The sequence below is a fragment of the Rhinoderma darwinii genome, chromosome 1 (genome assembly GCF_050947455.1).
Source record: "Rhinoderma darwinii isolate aRhiDar2 chromosome 1, aRhiDar2.hap1, whole genome shotgun sequence".
In the NCBI taxonomy this organism is placed as follows: Eukaryota; Metazoa; Chordata; class Amphibia; order Anura; family Rhinodermatidae; genus Rhinoderma; species Rhinoderma darwinii.
In genome coordinates this window covers 609,875,447-609,898,716 of record NC_134687.1, presented here as the reverse complement: position 1 = coordinate 609,898,716, position 23,270 = coordinate 609,875,447, and positions in this window count along the sequence as shown.

Below are 23,270 nucleotides of genomic sequence, written 5' to 3'. Positions count from 1 at the left end.
CTCGGCTATCTCCGGTGATCCCATACAGAATGAATGGAGTGGCAGTGCACATGCGCATGTAACTGGAAAATCCCTTAGCAAGGTATTTGCCACTCCTACATAGTGCCAGCCCGGTTGTTGGCCGCGTTGCGACCGTGTCAGGGCCGCTCCATGTGGCCGTACCCTAATACCTTTCTCGACTTCTGGATCTACTTTTGCACCCAATTCTGGCTTTGGCTCAAAAAACTGAGACAATAACTGCATCAAAACTGTGTGTGTGATCTTGGCCTAAATGGGTTTTCCAGGACTGTAAGGCTGGGTTCACACGTAGCGCAAACACTGCTGATTTGTCGCAACGGATTTAATTGCAGAAAATCTGCAGCGTATTACAGTAGCAGCAGTGTGGATGAGATACGGTATGAGCAAATCTCATCCACACACTGCGTAAAAAACCCTGCCAAAAAACGTTCATAATTTGACCCGCGGTGCGGTTTTTTAAATCCGCAGCATGCTAATTTATGTTGCGGAATCGCTGCTTTTCTGTTGTGGGCTTTCCCCATTGAATTCATTGATTTTTGCGGCAGAAAAGCGGCAATTCTCAACTCTGAAAAAAAATTCTCATACTTACCCAGAATTCTCTGCTCTTGTGTCCAGCCCGGCCTCCTGGGATGATGTTTCATCCCATGTGACCACTGCAGCCAATCACAGGTTGCAGCGGTCACATGGGATGATACGTCATCTCAGGAGGCCGTGCTGCAGAATCTCAGAGGGATGCGTCGCCATGACTACTGGTAAGTATAATTTTTTTTACCTGCTATTTTCCGCAAGCGAACATTCCGTCCCAAAAACGACACCACAATTTGGTGCGTTTTTTTAGTCCGGAATTCACTGCGACGTCCAGGACGGATACGCTGTGTACTTCTACGCAGCGTATCTGCCCTGTGTGAACATAACCTTATATGGGTGGTTTAAAGCTGGAATAGGAGACTAACTTGTCAATTTTAATCACGCTCTTCGTCCATCACAATTCAATGTGACATACACAAATTATACGGTAGTCTGCAACTTTTTGTCCCAATGTTAAAGGATCCATAAGAAAGTTATAATTGCTCGTGGAGTATACCTTCAGTATTTTTGGCGATCTATAGCAATGGAAATGTGATAGTAATCAGTTAGTGATCATTCGGCTATAATATTAGTGATGCAGTTACTCTGGATTTTAATATTTGGCACTTCTATTAGTAATTGGTTAATTATGTTGATTTTAGTGAGCTTAGAAATATAGGGATCTTGGGGGCTTTTTGTTGATTTATCATTCTGTCCACAACAATTTCCTTTACGCCATACACTCCCTGGATAAAATCTATCCCTGTGATGCCCCAGGCTACTGAGGAATGGCAATTGGATGCCTGCAGGCACCAAAGGAATATAAACACTCCAAAAAAGAAGAAAAATACAATATTTATGCGGAAATATCAAGCATGCAACCAATGAGAGGTTAACACACTTATCTGACCCCTGGGACTTCATATAGTGAAAGGTGCTAGGTGTTATATATATATATATATATATATATACACACACACACACGCACACACACACACAACATACACAGTGCCTTGCGACAGGTTTTGCAAACAAATCTGATTTAAAATTTGGTTTTGTGTAATGGGCCTGAAAAAATTGTCTAAATCGTTAGGACTTGTCCACAGATAGCGGAATTTTTGCGTATTTTCCGTCCAAAAATGCGGAAGGAAAATACGCAACAGATATAGTAGCAGCAAAGTGGGTGATATTTAACAATTCTCATCCACACGCCGAGTAAAATTTCCGACAAGAACTTAGCCTGCGGTGCGTATTTTTCGTACCGCAGCATGTCAATCCCCGCTGAGGAAAGTGGACTGAATTGCTGCGTTTTTCAGAGAAGATGTCACCATCTCCCAACATTGAGAAAAACGCAGCAAAAAGTAAAAAGTGCAGGAAATGGTGCGTTTTTTCCGCAGTGGAAATCCTGCTAGCTTCTGCGGAACTGCTGCAGAAATTTTCTGCAGCAATTCCGTTACGTGTGGACAAGCCCTTACAGTGGAATGAATAAAAAAAATACATTAAACAGTTGTGAGTGTGTATATGTATTCACCCCCTTTGCTATGAATAAGCTCTGGTCAAACCAATTACCTCCCAAAGTCACATAATTAGTTGAATATGTTCCCCCTGTGTGTAATCAGAGTGTCACATGATCTGTCCATATAAATACACTTGTTTTGAGAGGCCCCTGAGTCTACAACACCACTAAGCAAAATGAATACCAAGGAGCGCCCCAAACAGGTTAGAGACAAAGTTGTAGAGAAATATAGATCAAGTTGTAGAGAAATATAGATCAAGGTTGTTTTATAAATAAATATCCCAAACTTTGAATATCCCACAGAGCAACATTAAATCCATTATAACTAAATGGAAAGAATATGGCACAACTACATCCTGACAAGAGAAGGCCGCCCACCAAAACTGACAGACCGGGCAAGGAGGGCATTAATCAGAGATACAGCAAAGATGCCAACGACAACACTGAAGGAGCTCCAAATATCTGTCCATAGGATCACTATAAGCTGTACAGTCCACAGAGGAGATGGAAGTATCGGTCTATAGGACCCACTGGCGTAGCTATAGGGGTCGCAGCAATCGCAATTGCGACCGGGTCCCGAAGCCAGGGGGGCGCACAGCCCCCCGCACCACATCAATAAATAGTTACTATAGTAACTCGGGCCGCGGGCCCCTGTTACTATAGTAACAGACTTTACTTACCTTCCTGGTTCCGGATCGCAGCGGAGGTCCTGACGTCAAGCGCTGTGCGCAGCGCATGACGTCACAGCGCTATGCGCCGCGCACAGCATCGAGACGACAGAACTCCCGCCGCGGCCGAAGAGGAAGGTAAGATTAGTTGCCCTGACTGGCGGGGTCCGACTCCCGGGACCCGCCAATCAGCTGTTTTGAAGGGACCGCAGCTCTCGTACGAGAGCTGCTCCCCTTCATTCCGGTCACACTGTGAATCAGTGTCGGCGATTCACAGTGTGAGCGAGTAGTGAAATGAAGGGAAAGCAGCTCTCGTACGAGTGCTGCGGCCCCTTCAAAACAGCTGATTTTCGGGTCCCGGGAGACGGACCCCGACACATCAGCTATTGATGGCCTATCCTGTGGATAGGCCATCAATGTTTAGGGACTGCACAACCCCTAAGCCTACGATGTAGCAGGCTTAGGGGGCCCATGAGACAGGATCACAGATTGTGTGATCCTGTCTGCTGGGCCCTGTATCTAAGCCAATCACATTGTAGGCTTAGATACATGGCCCATGCATGTTCCTGTCTGCTGGGCCCTGTATCTAAGCCAATCACATGGTAGGCTTAGATACACGGCCCATGTGTGATCCTGTCTGATGGGCCCCATATATAAGCCTACCACACTGTAGGTTTAGATACAGGGCCCCAGCACACAGTAATCTTATACTGTATAAGATTACTGTCTGCTGGACCCTGTATCTAAGTCTACGTTGTGGTAGGCTTAGATACAGGGTCCCACAGACAGTATCACACATGGGCCCTGTATCTAAGCCTAACACATGTGTTACTAATCTTTTTTGTGTGTTTTCTTACAGGTTCGGTCTTTGGACTACGGTGGATTCCAGGACTACTTCGATGACGACTTTTTTTTTATTATCAATAAAATGGTTAATGAGGGTTGTGTGTTTTTTTTTTTATTTCAATAAAATATTTTTTCTATGTCTTTGTGGTTTTTTTTTAACGATATTACTACCGCCTTAGTAGTGGCTGCCGGCTAATTGACAGCGTCCATTGCTAAGGCGGGGCTTAGTGTTAGCCGGTGCAGAGGCCAACACTAACCCCCTTTATTACCCCGGTACCCACCGCCACCAGGGGTGCTGGGAAGATCCGGGTACCATCCAGTACTTGACCATCTGTAGTGATGGTCGGCCACTGGGGTGGCCGCAGGCTGGTATTATCAGGAGGGGAAAGGTCAAAAACAGTGGCCCTTCCCACCCTGGTAATGCTAGGCTGCTGCTGCTTTATTGTATCTGGCTGGTTATGAAAAATAGGGGGGGGGGAACCCCACGTCATTTAAAAAAAATAATAATAATTGGAAAGAACGAGGTCGGGTCCCCGCCAATTTTCATAACCAGCCAAATACAACACAGCAGCAGCAGGCAGCATTACCATGGTGGTAGGTGCCACTGTTTTTGGCCTTCCCCAGCCTAATACTACCAGCCTGCAGCCACCCCGGTGCCTGCCAGTCACTACAGATGGTCGGGTACTGGTTCATACCCGGCTCTTCCCAGCACCCCTGGTGGCGGTGGGTACCTGGGTAATAATGGGGGTTAGTATTGGCCTCAGCACCGGCTAACATTAAGCCCCGCCTTAGTAATGGAGGTTGTCAATCAGCCATCGGCCATTACTAAGGCGGTGATAATAAAGTTTAAAAAGATACAAGCACATAGAAAAAATATTTTATTGAAATTAAAAAACACAACCCTCATTAAACATTTTATTGAGAATAAAAAAACGCCGTCATTGAAGTCCTCGTATCTGAAGTCCAACAACCGAACCTGTAAAAAAAAACACAAACACACAAAAATAATCAGTAACACAAAGAAGCAAAATTATTATTCTTACCTTTCCTGAGTCCAGCGCTGGAGCCGCAATGTCAGCGTGCTGGGCCGTGTATCTAATCCGATCATGTGTGATACTGTCTGCTGGGCCCTATATCTAATCCAATCATGTGTGATACTGTCTGCTGAGCCACTGTATCTAATCCAATCATGTGTGATACTGTCTGCTGAGCCACTGTATGTAATCCTATCATGTGTGATACTGCCTTCTGAGCCCCTGTATCTAATCCAATCATGTGTGATACTGTCTGCTGAGCCACTGTATCTAATCCTATCATGTGTGATACTGTCTGCTGAGCCACTGTATCTAATCCTATCATGTGTGATACTGCCTTCTGAGCCACTGTATCTAATCCTATCATGTGTAATACTGTCTGCTGAGCCACTATATCTAATCCTATCATGTGTGATACTGTCTGCTGAGCCACTGTATCTAATCCTATCATGTGTGATACTGTCTGCTGAGCTACTGTATCTAATCCTATCATGTATGATACTGTCTGCTGAGCCAATGTATCTAATCCTATCCATAGTTTATAGGGTCGTAGTGTTATAGATATGCTATGCTGTCTCCTATACACAACATTTTTTTGGGCGGACACATATGTATTGGGGCTATTTCCCCTGACATTTTAAGTCCTTAGTGACGCCCCCGGCTGCTAGTGCTGCATTGTTGGGTCACTTAGGAGACACAGCGATGCAGCTGAAAGCTGCGGACCGTCGGCCATGAGAAGTTTGCGGGGGGGGGGGGCCCAATAAGAACTTTTGCATCGGGCCCATGAGCCTTTAGCTACGCCCCTGATAGGACCACTATAAGTCGTACACTCCACAGTGGAGATGGAATATCTGTCTATAGGACCACTATAAGTCGTACACTCCACAGAGGAGATGGAAGTATCTGTCTATAGGATCACTATAAGCCGTACACTCCACAGCGGAGGTGGAAGTATCTGTCTATAGGATTACTATACGCCGTACACTCCACAGAGGAGATGGAAGTTTCTGTCTATAGGATCACTATAACCCTTACACTCCACAGCGGAGATGGAAGTATCTGTCTATAGGACCACTATAAGCCGTATATTCCACAGAGGAGATGGAAGTATCTGTCTATTAGACCACTATAAGCCGTACACTCCACAGCAGAGATGGAAGTATGTGTCTATAGGATCACTATAAGTCGTATACTCCACAGAGGAGATGGAAGTATCTGTCTATAGGACCACTATAAGTCATACACTCCACAGAGAAGATGGAAATATCTGTCTATAGGATCACTATAAGTCGTACACTCCACAGAGGAGATGGGAGTATCTGTCTAAAGGACCATTAGAAGTCATACACTCCACAGAGGAGATGGGAGTATCTGTCCATAGGATCACTATAAGAAATACACTCCATAGCGGAGATGGAAGAATCTGTATATAGGACCACTATAAGCCGTACACTCCACAGAGGAGATGGAAGTATCTGTCTATAGGACCACTATAATCCGTACACTCCACAGAGGAGATGGGAGTATCTGTCCATAGGATCACTATAAGCCATACAGTCCACAGAGGAGATGGAAGTATCTGTCTATAGGACCACTATAAGTCGTACACTCCACAGAGGAGATGGAAGTATCTGTCTATAGGATCACTATAAGCCGTACACTCCACAGAGGAGATGGAAGTATCTGTCTATTAGACCACTATAAGTCGTACACTCCACAGAGGAGATGGAAGTATCTGTCTATAGGACCACAATAAGTCGTACACTCCACAGAGGAGATGGAAGTATCTGACTATAGGACCACTATATGTCATACAGTCCACAGAGGAGATGGAAGTATCTGTCTATAGGACCACTATAAGTCGTACACTCCACAGAGGAGATGGAAGTATCTGACTATAGGACCACTATAAGTCATACACGCCACAGAGAAGATGGACATATCCGTCTATAGGACCACTATAAGTCGTACACTCCACAGAGGAGATGGAAGTATCTGTCTATAGGAACAATATAAGCCGTACACTCCACAGCGGAGATGGAAGTATCTGTATATAGGATCACTATACGTCGTACACTCCACAGAGGAGATGGAAGTATCTGACTATAGGACCACTATAAGCCGTACACTCCACAGAGGAGATGGAAGTATCTGACTATAGGACCACTATAAGCCGTACACTCCACAGAGGAGATGGAAGTATCTATCTATAGGATCACTATAAGTCGTACACTCCACAGCGGAGGTGGAAGTATCTGTCTATAGGATTACTATACGCCGTACACTCCACAGAGGAGATGGAAGTGTCTGTCTATAGGATCACTATAACTCGTACACTCCACAGCGGAGATGGAAGTATCTGTCCATAGGATCACTATAATCCGTACACTCCAGAGCAGAGATGGAAGTATCCATCTATAGGACCACTATAAGTCGTACACTCCACAGAGGACATGGAAGTATCTGTCTATAGGATAACTATAAGCCGTACACTCCAGAGAGGAGATGGAAGTATCTGTCTATAGGATCACTATAAGACATATCTATAGGATCACTATAAGCCGTACAGTCCACAGAGGAGATGGAAGTATCTGTCTATTAGACCACTATAAGCCGTACACTCCACAGAGGAGATGGAAGTATCTGTCTATTAGACCACTATAAGTCGTACACTCCACAGAGGAGATGGAAGTATCTGTCTATAGGACCACTATAAGTCGTACACTCCACAGAGGAGATGGAAGTATCTGTCTATAGGACCACTATAAGTCGTACACTCCACAGAGGAGATGGAAGTATCTGACTATAGGACCACTATAAGTCATACAGTCCACAGAGGAGATGGAAGTATCTGTCTATAGGATCACTATAAGACATATCTATAGGACCACTATAAGCCGTACACTCCACAGAGGAGATGGAAGTATCTGTCTATTAGACCACTATAAGTCGTACACTCCACAGAGGAGATGGAAGTATCTGTCTATAAGATCACTATAAGCCGTACAGTCCACAGAGGAGATGGAAGTATCTGTCTATAGGACCACTATAAGCCATACACTCCACAAAGAAGATGGAAGTATCTGTCTATTAGACCACTATAAGCCGTACACTCCACAGAGGAGATGGAAGTATCTGTCTATTAGACCACTATAAGGGTATGTTCACACGCTGAGAGGCAGTTACGTGTGAAAAGACAGACTGTTAACAGCTGCCTCGTTTCACACGTAAAAGCTCCTCCTCGTAATTTACGAGGCGTCTGAGACGCTCGTAAACCTTGAGCCGTGCTTCATTGATTTCAATGAAGAACGGCTCAAATTACGTGGCAAAGAAGTGCCCTGCACTTCTTTGCCGAGGCAGTAAATTTACGGGTCGTCGTTTGACAGCTGTCAAACGACGACTCGTAAATAACAGGTCGTCTGCACAGTACGTCGGCAAACCCATTCAAATGAATGGGCAGATGTTTGCCGACGTATTGTAGCCATATTTTCAGACGTAAAACGAGGCATAATACGCCTCGTATACGTCTGAAATTTGGCCGTGTGAACATACCCTAAGTCGTACACTCCACAGAGGAGATGGAAGTATCTGTCTATAGGAGCACTATAAGTCATACACTCCACAGAGGAGATGGAAGTATCTGACTATAGGACCACTATAAGTCATACACGCCACAGAGAAGATGGACATATCTGTCTAAGGGTATGTTCACACGGCCAAATTTCAGACGTATACGAGGCGTATTATGCCTCGTTTTACGTCTGAAAATACGGCTCCAATACGTCGGCAAACATCTGCACATTCATTTGAATGGGTTTGCCGACGTACTGTGCAGACGACCTGTTATTTACGCGTCGTCGTTTGACAGCTGTCAAACGACGACGCGTAAAAATACAGCCTCGTCAAAAGAAGTGCAGGACACTTCTTTGGACGTTTTTGGAGCTGTTTTCTCATAGACTCCAATGAAAACAGCTCCAAAAACGGACGTAAAAAACGGCGCGGAAAACGCCGCGAAAAATGCGAGTTGGTAAAAAAACATCTGAAAAGCAGGGTCTGTTTTCCCTTGAAAACAGCTCTGGATTTTCAGACGTTTTTGTGGACTACGTGTGAACATACCCTTAAGGACCACTATAACCCATATACTCCACAGAGGAGATGGAAGTATCTGTCTATAGGATCACTATAATGTGTGCACTCCACAGAGGCGATGGAAGTATCTGTCTATAGGATCACTATAAGTCGTACACTCCACAGAGAAGATGGGAGTATCTGTCCACAGGATCACTATAAGCCATACACTCCATAGCGGAGATGGAAGTATCTGTATATAGGACCACCATAAGCCGTACACTCCACAGAGGAGATGGAAGTATCTGTCTATAGGACCACTATAAGCCATACAGTCCACAGAGGAGATGGAAGTATCTGTCTATAGGATCACTATAAGTTGTACGCTCCACAGCGGAGATGGAAGTATCTGTATATAGGACCACTATAAGCCGTACACTCCACAGAGGAGATGGAAGTATCTGTCTATAGGAACACTATAATCCATACATTCCACAGAGGAGATGGAAGTATTTGACTATAGGACCACTATAAGTCACACACTCCACAGAGAAGATGGAAATATCTGTCTTTAGGACCACTATAACCCATATACTCCACAGAGGAGATGGAAGTATCTGTCTATAGGATCACTATAAGCCGTACAGTCCACATAGGAGATGAAAGTATCTGTCTATAGGAACAATATAAGCCGTACACTCCACAGCGGAGATGGAAGTATCTGTATATAGGATCACTATACGTCGTACACTCCACAGAGGAGATGGAAGTATCTGACTATAGGACCACTATAAGCCGTATACTCCACAGAGGAGATGGAAGTATCTGACTATAGGACCACTATAAGCCGTACACTCCACAGAGGAGATGAAAGTATCTATCTATAGGATCACTATAAGTCGTACACTCCACAGCGGAGGTGGAAGTATCTGTCTATAGGATTACTATACGCCGTACACTCCACAGAGGAGATGGAAGTGTCTGTCTATAGGATCACTATAAGTCGTACACTCCACAGAGGAGATGGAAGTATCTGTTTATAGGATCACTATAAGTCGTACACTCCACAGCGGAGATGGAAGTATCTGTCCATAGGATCACTATAATCCGTACACTCCAGAGCAGAGATGGAAGTATCTGTCTATAGGACCACTATAAGTCGTACACGCCACAGCGGAAATTGAAGTATCTGTCTATAGGACCACTATAAGCTGTACACTCCACAGCGGGGATGGAAATATCTGTCTATAGGACCACTATAAGCTGTACACTCCACAGCGGAGATGGAAGTATCTGCCATAGGACCACTATAAGTCGTACACGCCACAGCGGAGATGGAAGTATCTGTCTATTGGATCACTATAAGACGTGCATTCCACAGCGGAGATGGAAGTATCTGTCTATAGGATCACTATAAGTCGTACACACCACAGCGGAGGTGGAAGTATCTGTCTATAGGATCACTATACGCCGTACACTCCACAGAGGAGATGGAAGTGTCTGTCTATAGGATCACTATAAGTTGTACACTCCACAGAGGAGATGGAAGTATCTGTCTATAGGATCACTATAAGTCGTACACTCCACAGAGGAGATGGCAGTATCTGTCTATAGGACCACTATAAGTTGCACACTCCACAGAGGAGATGGAAGTCTCTGTCTATAGGATCACTATAAGTCATACACTCCACAGTGGAGATGGAAGTATCTGTATATAGGACCACTATAAGCCGTACACTCCACAGAGGAGATGGAAGTATCTGTATATAGGACCACTATAAGCCGTACACTCCACAGAGGAGATGGAAGTATCTGTATATAGGACCACTATAAGCCGTACACTCCACAGCGGAGATGGAAGTATCTGTATATAGGACCACTATAAGCCATACACTCCACAGCGGAGATGGAAGTATCTGCCATAGGACCACTATAAGTTGTACACTCCACAGCGGAGATGGAAGTATCTGTCTATAGGATCACTATAAGCCGTGCACTCCACAGCGGAGATGTAAGTTTCTGTCTATAGGATCACTATAAGTCGTAGTCTCCACAGAGGAGATGGATGTATCTGTCTATAGGACCACTATAAGCCGTGCACTCCACAAATGGAGAAGGAAGTATCTGTCTATAGGATCACTATAAGTCGTAGTCTCCACAGAGGAGATGGATGTATCTGTCTATAGGACCACTATAATTCGTACACTCCACAGAAGAGATGGAAATATCTGTCTATAGGACCACTATAAGTGGTACACTCCACAGAGGAGATTGAAGTATCTGTCTGTAGGGCCACTATAAGCCATGCACTCCACAGCGTTGATGGAAGTATCTGTATATAGGATCACTATAAGTCATATACTACACAGAGGAGATGGAAATATCTGTCTATAGGATTATTATAAGCCGTACACTCCACAGAGGAGATGGAAGTATCTGTCTATAGGATCACTATAAATCGTACACTACATAGATGAGATGGAAGTATCTGTCCATAGGATCACTTACCGATACACTCCACAGCGGAGATGGAAGTATCTGTCTATAGGATCACTATAAGTCGTACACTCCACAGAGGAGATGGAATTATCTGTCTATAGGATCACTATAAGTCGTACATTCCACAGAGAAGATGGAAGTATCTGTCTATAGGAGCACTATAAGTTGTACACTCCACAGTGGAAATGGAAGTATCTGTCTATAGGGCCACTATAAGCCGTGCACTCCACAGCGGAGATGGAAGTATCTGTATAAAGGATCACTATAAGTCGTACATTCCACAGAGGAGATGGAAATATCTGTCTATATGATCACTAAAAGTCGTTCACTCCACAGCGGAGATGGAAGTATCTGTCTATAGGATCACTATATGTCGTACACTCCACAGAGGAGAAGGAAGTATCTGTCTATAGGATCACTATAAGCCGTACACTCCACAGAGGAGATGGAAGTATCTGTCTATAGGATCACTATAAGCCGTACACTCCACAGAGGAGGTGGAATTATCTGTCTATAGGACCACTATAAGCCGTACACTCCTCAGAGGAGATGGAAGTATCTGTCTATAGGATCACTATAACCCGTACACTCCTGAGAGGAGAGGGAAGAATCTGTCTATAGGATCACTATAACCCGTACACTCCACAGCGGAGATGGAAGTATCTGTCTATAGGATCACTATAAGCCGTACACTCCACAGAGGAGGTGGAATTATCTGTCTATAGGAGCACTATAACCCGTACACTCCTGAGAGGAGAGGGAAGTATCTGTCTATAGGATCACTATAACCCGTACACTCCACAGCGGAGATGGAAGTATCTGTCAATAGGATCACTATAAGCCGTACATTCCACAGAGGAGATGGAATTATCTGTCTATAGGATCACTATAAGCCGTACACTCCACAGAGGAGATGGGAGTATCTGTCCATAGGATCACTATAAGCCGTACACTCCTCAGAGGAGATGGAAGTATCTGTCTATAGGATCACTATAAGCCGTACACTCCACAGAGGAGATGGAAGTATCTTACTATCGGGCCACTATAAGCCGTACACTCCATAGAGGAGATGGAAGTATCTGTCTATAGGGCCACTATAAGCTGTACACTCCACAGAGGAGATGGAAGTATCTGTCTACAGGGCCACTATAAGACATACACTCCTCAGAGGAGATGGAAGTATCTGTCCATAGGATCACTATATGTCGTACACTCCACAGAGGAGATGGAAGTATCTGTCTATAGGACCACTATAAGCTGTACACTACACAGCGGAGATGGAAGTATCTGTCTATAGGACCACTATAAGCTGTACACTACACAGCGGAGATGGAAGTATCTGTCTATAGGATCACTATAAGTCGTACACTACATAGAGGAGATGGAAGTATCTGTCCATAGGATCACTTACCCGTACACTCCACAGCGGAGATTGGATTATCTGTATATAGGATCACTATAAGTCGTACATTCCACAGAGGAGATGGAAGCATCTGTCTATAGGAGAACTATAAGTTGTACACTCCACAGTGGAAATGGAAGTATCTGTCTATAGGGCCACTATAAGTCGTGCACTCCACAGAGGAGATGGACGTATCTGTCTATAGGATAACTATAAGCCGTACACTCCACAGAGGAGATGGAAGTATCTGTCTATAGGATCACTATAAGCCGTACACTCCACAGAGGAGATGGAATTATCAGTCTATAGGACCACTATAAGCCGTACACTCCTCAGAAGAGATGGAAGTATCTGTCTATAGGACCACTATAACCCATAGACTCCACAGCGGAGATGGAAGTATATGTCTATAAGATCACTATATGTCGTACACTCCACAGAGGAGATGGAAGTATCTGTCTATAGGACCACTATAAGCCGTACACACCACAGAGGAGATGGAAGTATCTGTCTATAGGACCACTATAAGCTGTACACTCCACAGAGGAGATGGAAGTATCTGACTATAGGACCACTATAACCCATAGACTCCACAGAGGAGATGGAAGTATCTGTTCATAGAACCACTATAAGCCGTACACTCCACAGCGGAGATGGAAGTATCTGTTTATAGAATCACTATAAGTCGTAAACTCCACAGCGGAGATGGAAGTGTCTGTCCATAGGAGTTGTGCTTTATTGAAGAGCGTCCAGAGAAAGCCATTGCTTAAAGAAAAGCATAAAAAATACCAAGCAGCATGTGGCAGACTCCCCATACACATGGAAGTAGGTTTTTTGGTCAGATGATAGGAAAGTTTTACTTTTTGGCCATCATGACAAACACTATGTGTGGCGCAAACCCAACACTTCCTATCACCCCAAAAGCATAATTTCCACAGTGAAGCATGGTGGTAGCAGCATCATGATGTGGGGGCAGGGACTGGAAAACTGGTCTGGATTGAAGGACGGATGGATGGCAGTAAATACAGGGCAATTATTGAGAAAACCTGTGTCAGTCTGCCAGAGATTTGAGACCGGGACGGAGGTTCACCTTTGTGCAGAACAATTACTCTAAACATATTGCTAAAGCTACACTGGAGGGGTGTAAGGGGACACATACGTATAAATGTTTTGGAACGGCCGAGTCAAAGTCCAGACCTCAATCCAATGGAGAATCTGTGGTATGACTTGTAGACTCTGTACGTGACGCAACCCATCTAACTTGAAGAAGTTGGAGCAGCATTGCCAGAAAGAATGGGCAAAAATCCCAGTGTCTAAATGTGATAAGCTAATATAGACATACACCACGAAAACTGGATCTGTAATTGCAGCAAAAGGCTCTACAAAGTATTGACTTTCAGGGGGTGAATACTTATACACAGTAAAGTTCTCTGTTTTTTGTCTTACTAATTGCTTGTGTCACAGTAGAAATATATATATATAAAGGATAAAGTACATGCATATAGTATAAATTTGTATTAGATTAGGGACAACAAATATGGGCACACAGCCTTGTACAGCACTGTAGGCACTGCGTGTGCCACTATATGGTACCTCTGTGAATTTTGTGAGGGTCTTGGTGTTCAAGCAATTGTGGAACATGGGGTTACCAAACACAGCGGGAGTTTAATGTTCATCTTTACGGAACAGGATAAATCAAGTCAAAGAATGATATGATCGAACAAGGGCCCAGGGTAATACCCACCATAGCCAGCCTTACGTTGGCTGATGCCCTGTGCAGTACTTTCTGTTGGTGATCCCCATATGGTGGACGGTCAAATATACTTTGGTGGAGTTAATCAACTTTTGTTAGCCAGTTTTCTGGTGTAGAAAGTTTAAAAAATTGCAATTTGCTGAAAAACTTTAGACATTTGAGTCGTTTGCGTCGTTCTAGGCTACTTTATAAAAAGTTGGCTGAGCTTAGTAAAAGTGGCATGGCATGCGCCTCTTAATAAATCTGCGGCATCTTACTCCAGCAAAGTAAAAAGCTAAGACGGGCGTATAATACGTCAGTCTTAATAAATCTGCCACATTGTTTTTTATCGTTCTAACATTTGTCCTTTCTGAAAGGGAAATTTAGAAAATTTTCTTTATTTATCTATATTATAGTTCGCCCCTTTCCTATTTTCTTTAATACTGTTGTCCTTTTTTTGCATTAATATTTTTCTGTAAGGTAGACAATCAACGTGTGATCTTTGGAGATCCAACCCAAGTAACCGATACATTGTGAGCTGGTGCTTATACACAGCAGCCAATCTGAGCAAGCAAAGCTTCAGCATCAAGCATAGGGGAAAGACCAAGGAGAAGCCTGTGCCCAGAGGCGGATTTAAGACTACCTCAGACTCTCTTGAGACAAGACAGCATAGCTGGAGTCATTGATCAGAACTGTGTCCTAAGAAACTCCGAAACCTAAGAAAATAGATATCAGGTAAGCATCACACAAAGGTAAGACATTTTTCACAAGTGGACATGTACTTTAATTTATAATAAGACTTTCCTATATATTATTCGCAGGAGCTATATATACCAATGCTATTTTGTTAACGTTTTGCAAAAATTAAAGCTTTTTGAGACTTAAAATTTGGGTTAAATGTTTCCATAAAAATCCAAATAATCCTAAAAAGAGGTATAATACTTAAGAAAGGGATTTGTAATGCTCTAATGCTCCAGAACAAACACCACTGTCGACCAGAGGTGTGATCCCATTTACACTGGAGCAAAGAAAAGGCGTTAAAAAGGTGGAAAAAAAGAAAAAGTTACTAAAAGCTGGAAAGTGCAAATGACTCTCTAAAAGCCAATTGGTAATGTAATTAGAAGACAGAAATGTCTTAAATACTTGCGGCAAGGTAAACAGGATTTTCATGTCAAGTTAAATGAAACGTTTTTGTAATTTTTTTTTCACTTTTTGTTTTTACAGTTAATCTCTGCAGTATGCCACACAGTAACCCCGACACATATGCCAAATGTTTTTATAGATGCCTGCGGTTCCAACAGATGCCAAAAGAATGTCAGTTTGACATCCACCAGGCTCGCATATGTCGTTATACCTATTTTCGTGCTGTATAGGAAAACATATACCGCGCTGTACGGTATACGTCAAAGGGATGCCCTAAATGCAGCGTGACTCCCCAACCAGAGCGTTGCCGATGCACTTGCTGGGGATTCCGCTTCAGGAGAAGCACCTGTCGTCACTGTCTATATATGGACAGTGTTGTCAGGGGCAACCCCAGAGCCATAGTCCCTGGCAGAGCACTACTAGCACTCTGCCTGGGACTCCTGCTTTGCTCCTGACATCACTGTCCAGCTCTGCTCTGGACATCACTATCCATATATGAAGTCCAGGGTAGAGCGCTAGTAAAGACTCTGCTCTGATACTCCAGCTCTGGGGAAGCCCCTGACATTACTGTCCATATATGGCTAGAGATGTCAGGGGCAACCCCAGAGCCAAAGTCCCGGACAGAGCGCGACTAGCACTCTGCCTGGGACACTGCTCTGCTCCTAACATCACTGTCCATATATGGACAGTGATGTCACGGGCTTCCCCAGATACGGAATCCCGGAGCAGAGCCGCTTGTAGTGCTCTTGCTGGGACACCTTCTCCCCCTCTGACATCACTGTCCATATATGGACAGTGATGTCAGAGGCTTCCCCAGAGACGGAGTCCCAGAGCAAAGCCGCTAGCGCTCTGCCTGGGACTCCTCTCCCTCTAACATCGCTGTCCATATATGGACAGTGATGTCAGATGCTTCCCCAGAGACGGAGTCCTGGAGCAGGGCCGCTAGCACTCCTTTTCTCATCCGGAAATCACTGTCTATATATGGACAGTTATGCCGTGATGACGGCAGCGACAGCACCCGTCAGCTGAGTGGGCCCCCCAAGGGTAGTGGGCCCCGAAACTTGCCCGAGTTTGCCGGGTGCTGATGCTGGCCCTGGATAGATAGATAGATAGATAGATAGATAGATAGATAGATAGATAGATAGATAGATAGATAGATAGATAGATAGATAGATAGATAGATATAGATAGAATAACTGGAAGCTCTGGTCCCCAGTGCAAAATCTGTAACGGGGCCCCCTACTTAGCATGCATCATTTATAATACTGGTGTCTTCTGATGTGGCAGAAGGGCCCCCTCAGGCACCAGGGCCTGGTTGCGACTGTTACTCCTGCATCCCCCCCTATAGCTATGCCCCTGGGTAGATAGAGAGAAAGCTGTGGAATATAAATTAAGATTATTTGTATTATTATAGATAGAGAGATAGATATAGATAGATAGATAGATAGATAGATAGATAGATAGATAGATAGATAGATAGATAGATAGATAGATAGATAGATAGATAGATAGATAGATAGATAGATAGATAGATAGATAGATAGATAGATAGATAGATAGATAGATAGATATGAGAGATAGATAGATAGATAGATAGATAGATAGATAGATAGATAGATAGATAGATAGATAGATAGATAGATAGATAGATAGATAGATAGATAGATAGATAGATAGATAGATAGATAGATAGATAGATGATAGTATAAACCCTGCTAAAAGGAGAATAATATTAATGATAATAATATGACCCATCGTGTAATAATACAATCAAATAAGAAGACAGTCATAGATACAGGATTAGTACAATGAATAGAAATTCAGGGTCAGACCATATAGATATTCCATTATAAACCTCACACATAATAGACCATATGCAGTGATTTGTGCTAATCTGCAGCGCACAATATGAACAGTGACCTAAATCTGGTCACGCTGGGTAGGAAGTGATAAGTGTATTATGGAAATCATCGCTCTGCATTTAGAATCCTATCACCCAATCTCACAAATGATGAATATATGGAAATGACTGGTGGGGGATGTCACCCGGGGCCATGGCAGTGGATGAGTTTAGTAATCCTGTCTCAGAAAATGAAGTGACTATCTAGGCAGAGGGAAGGACAGATAGCAAAGGTTACAGAGTATAAACCAACTATTTAACGCCTCGCCAGAACAATTGATGGATTACACCCAGCTCCAAATCATCCGTCACAAAAGCAGCACGTGTGTCTGACTGCATAACATAGCACAGATGTAGCAGAGCTCAACTTATAATTTAACGCTATTGAGCTGCATTGTTCGGGGGGACCTTCTGCTATATGTTAAAGAGTTGCAACAATTTACTACAATTCCCTAATATATAGAAATTGCCTAAATTGTTCCCTCTACCCCTTGAGGGGGAGGCAGGCTTAGGAAATTAAATTGCCTTCACTACATAGGGGAGAAGGGCAGTAGGGATGGAACCTCATGGAAAGAGACTCAATTACCATTGACAGAATACAGGCTGCCATAAACAGCTCTTACATTCTGCAACAGGAGAGCAGCAGCAGAAGGTAATTAATTGTCCTGTGCCTACACTTCCCCCTTTGCCCAAATTGTTTCCTCTTGGAATCTGTAAAAGGAGGCTGCAAAAAAAAACCAACCAGTATATTTAACTGCAGTCCTATGTAAAGCCACAGACAACACAAAGTGATATCACAACTGGTTGTACCACTTGGAATAACTCAGTTCTAAAGCATCTTACAAACTTAGCTCTGCTACATCTTAAAGGTTAAAAAGACATTAAACAGATTTGTAAAACAACAAAAAAAAGTGGCAGGGGGTAGTTTGTCATTTATTAAAATATACTTGCTGAAAGTGTTTATGGGGCACTCTTTTGATGGCACTGTTTAAAGGGGGCATCTGGCCCTTTTATTTGATCATCCTCTGGCAGACACTATGGGGGTGTTTCTATCTGGCTGGCACTGTTAATGGAGGCACACTGTGGCTGGCACTTTTTTCTAAACTGTCATCATTAGAGAAAATCACCATAAACGCAATATTGTGATAAAAACAAACACAAAAACACACTAAAGTCAGAATCACACCCACAGTTTTGGGCTCAGTTTTTTGAGCCAAAGCCAGAAATAGATCCGGAGGGAAGGAGTTACCAATCACTATAGTCATGGCACTAAGGTCACCATCAGGGTCCAGACACCCTTGTCTGTACTGGCCCCAGGGATTCCAGATAGCAGCCCCACATTATATACTTGTCTTAATAAATTGCAATTGAGGACCACTTATCAAATGCATTTTATTTTCAATTTTTTTTTTTAACCCTGTGTTGTAACTTACTTAAGGGCAAAGGGCCCTAAAATAGTCAGTCCAGCTGTGCTTTGGGCATATTTAGAGACAGTGTTGTTTCTCTAGCAATTTTTAAGTCGGGGAAAATGGGGCAATTTTTGTACCAAAAATGGTGCACGGACGTCTGTGACAGATTGGAGCCCAAAAGCAAAAAACAGAAATGTTGTAAATAATAAGTAAAATGTCGACTCTGGCCCTTTAGGAGAACTTCAACAAATAGAAATTCAAAATAATCCCTATAATCCAGGTCACCTCTGTGACGATGAATTTATTGTTTTTTTGCTAGTAATTGGTACATTTATTGGATCCCTTTTATGTGAATGTTAATTTTTTATTTTTGCCGTCCTACATTTTTTTTATTTTTTTCAAATTTTTTGGGCTTTTAACAGGATTTTTTTTTTCTAAACATAAAAATATCTGGCTTCTGCATAAAATTTTTCAGCGATCGAATTCCCCCCAAAAATAGCCACAAAACCGTGAAAATGGTAAGGATTGATTTTCTATATCTTCACGTCTGTTTTAATAGAAAATTGTGTTTATTGATATCTTCACTGTATAGATTTTTACTGCTGTTACATTATGACTGCCCGGCCCTCCCACTTTATTTTTTGCGGGTTTTTAGAGTGAAATCTCATTTCACTACAAATTTAGTCTCTGCTCACATTACGAGACAGTGTTGTTTTATACTCTGTAGTATACTGATATGCAATCCAGTGATGCCAGGTACAAAAAAACATGTCATGACGATCATTCAACTGAGAAGTTAGGTCCTCCATGCGCCTAATCTCTTCCATCTTGTGGAACCAGAGCCAGAGAGATGGGGGCTCCAGACGTCTCCACAGGGCCGATATGAATGCCCGAGCGCTGTTAACCACGTGTCTTAGAATAGAACTTTTGTAGGATTTCACGGGAATGTCACTATGGTGAAGCAGGAAGAATGATGGCGTGATTGGTACAGTGTAATCAGAGAAAAAAGGAGTTAGTCTCCAAACTTCTCACCAAAAAGTTAGTCAGACTGGACAGTCCCAAAAGGTATGGAGAATGGTACCTCAAGCAGTTTGGCACCGCCAACATTGCAAGGGAACAGTGGGAAATATGGCACGTAATCTAGTTGGGACATGGTACCATTTAGAAAGAATTTTGTAGCCTGCTTCCTGGATGTGACTTGATATGGATGATCCATGCGTGAGACCATATATTCTCAGTGATTGAGATTCGGAAAAAGATGAGTTCAGGTCTCTTTCTCACTTACCCAAGAAGGACATTGGGGGCGACACTAACATGGCATAGGTGGTAAACAAGGTATGTCTCACTGGGCCCTGGTTGGAGCAAAGGGCTTCTAAAGATGTTTTATCAAGGGCGAGGGAATATGGCGACGGAAGGAAGAGTAGCAAATTATAGAGTTGCTTTGCTCTCCAGAATCCCAGAGAATGTTTCTGAAGTATTGGTAAGAGTCTCCAGCGAGGGCCAGGAGTCCCTTGTAAGAAAATGAGAAAAAGCGATCAGAAGAAGCCCATCATTGAAAAATGGGGTCAGTTAAACCCGGTATGAAGGAAGGGTGACCCAAAACAGGGAGCAAGGGGGAAGGACGTGGTAACAGCCGGCTAGCAGTAGATCGTTTGATTATCGCCAAGGTGGGGGAGATGGTAGGATGAGAAGGGGAAAAAGGGGGAGTAGTGAGTAACCAGGGAAGGATCTGAAGGGGGGGGGAGGACAGAAGTGAGTCTTCATAGAGACCCATATTTTGGTATCGGCATTGCGATACCAGTCTACCAGTCTAATAAGGTGTGTAGCTATATAATAGGTATGAACATTTGGTAAACCAAGTCCCCCAGTCTGTTTTGGCCTATAAAGGATCACCCTTGAGATTCTGGCCATTTTGTTGTTCCATATGAACTTGGTGAACAGGGTGGCTATTCTGTTAAAGAAAGATCGGGGAATATGAATGGGCAGGGCCTGTAATAGATAAAGTATCCTAGGAAGAATGTTCATCTTCAGAATTGAGCAACGGCCAAACCAAGTAAAGGTGCCATGCAACCATCGGTCTAAATCCTTTTTCAAGGACAAAAGACGTTGAGGGAATTTGCCTACACCACACAGAAGAGCTGGCTGGTCCTCTATACTACACCACACAGGAGAGCTTATAGCTCCTCTATACTATATCACACAGGAGAGCTGACAGCTCCTCTATACTACACCATACAGGAGAGCTGACAGATCCTCTATACTACACCACACAGGAGAGCTGACAGATCCTCTATACTACACAGTGGCGGATCATCATTAGGGCGGTTCGGGCGGCCGCCCGGGGCCCAAGGCTCCCAGGGGGCCCATGGCTGCCCGAACCCCCTCATGCTCGGTGGCGTCGCTAGCACCGGAGGGAGCCCCGGTGCCAGGACCGCACCTGTCATGAGGCGAGGTGAGCTTCTGTCCTACTTAGCAGCCGTGGTCTGTGCTGAAACTCCCACTCCAGCCCCCCTTCCCTGCTCTACACATCTCTTCTCCTGCTGCTAGCAGTCGGGACATTGGGGAGGGGAGACTGTCTGCAGGCTCTGTGTCGGGCTGTGAGCAGGAGAAACGCTGTGTGAAGACTCCCACCACATCAACCTGCTGAACGCCCTTCACAAATATCCTACATAACAGGTAAGTGCATGTGTGTTTACAATGTGTACTTTATATGTGTATAATGTGCATACTCGTGTGTGTTAACAATGTGTACTTTATATGTGTATAATGTGCATATTCATGTGTGTCTGTGATGTGTATGTATGCATGTATGTATGTATGTATATAGTGTGTGTGTGTGTGTGTGTGCGTGTGTGTGTGTGTGTATATATAGTGTGTGTATGTATGTATGTATATAGTGTGTGTGTATATATAGTCTGTGTGTGTATATATGTATGTATGTATATATATATATATATATACACACGTACATATGTATAGTGTATGTATGTATGTGTGTGTGTATATATATATATATATATATATATATATATATATATATATACATATATATATATATATATATAGTGTGTGTGTATATATGATATATATACAGTACATATATATATATATATATATTTCTGCAGCAATTCCGTAGAAACTAGCAGAAATTTTTTGATGTAGAAAATGGTGCGTATTTTGCTGCGTTTTTCACAATGTTGGGGGATGGTGACATCTCCTCTGAAAAAACGCAGCAATTCTGTCCACTATCCGCAGCAGGAATTGACATGCTGCAGTACGAGAAATATGCACCGAAGGACAAAATGTCTGGTCGGAAATTTTACGCAGCGTCTGGATGAGATTTGGTAACTCTCACTCACTTTGCTACTACTGTATTCTGCATATTTTACAGTAGCAGCAGAATAGATTAGATGGGAACAATTCTCATCACACACTGCGTAGGTGATAAGTGGAGAAAAAAATCTCAGAAATTGACCTGCGTTGCGGTTTTTTATTCCGCAGCATGTCAATTGTATTTGCGTAAACGCTGCTCATTTGTTTTGGGTTTTCCCCATTTAATTCAATGGGGAGGTAATTCAGATGTTATGTAAAAACGCAATTTAGAAAAAATAAAAATCTTATACTTGCCCAGAATTGTGTTTCTTGGTCCGGGCCGGCCTCCTGGGATGACGTTTCACCCCATGTGACCGCTGCAGCCAATTAAAGACTTCAGCAGTCATATGGGATAAAATGTCATCCCAGGGCTGCACTGTAGCGACGCTATGTAGCACTATATACAAGGGGGAGCGCTGTGTGGCACTATATACAAGGGGGGAGTGCTGTGTGGCTCTATCTATAGGGGGCTGTGTGGCTCTATCTATAGGGGGCTGTGTGATCCTATCTATAGGGGGCTGTGTGACGCTATCTACAGTGGGTTGTGTGTGTGATGCTATGTACAGGGGGTTGTGTGTGTGGCGCTATCTACAGGGGCTTGTGTGTGTGTGGCGCTATCTACAGGTGTGTGTGTGTGGCGCTATCTACAGAGGGGTGTGTGTGGCGCTATCTACAGGGGGGGGTGTGTGGCGCTGTCTACATGGGGGGTTGGCGCTATCTACAGGGGGCACTGTGTATGTGGTGCTTTACTTTACAGTGTGTGTAAAGGGAAGTGTTTTATATATTTATATCTATATACATGTGAGTGTAGATATATATAGATTTGTCCCTCCAGAAAGGTGTATACCCATTCACCTACTAGATAATGGTATTCCATGAGGCCCAGGCCCCTCCCTTTCACGTGCATGAGCCTGTGAGGTCACACAGGTGTGCACGGGGATGTTTAAAAGGACAATCTTTCCCAAAGCTCACTCTCTTGTTCCTGCTCCCCAACTCCACTAAGGGTCTCCTCTTCCCTCCTGGCCTGCTCATGGCCCTTGCTGAGAGACCACACCAACTTGTACCACATGGACTGCTAAGTATCCACGTGTAGCAG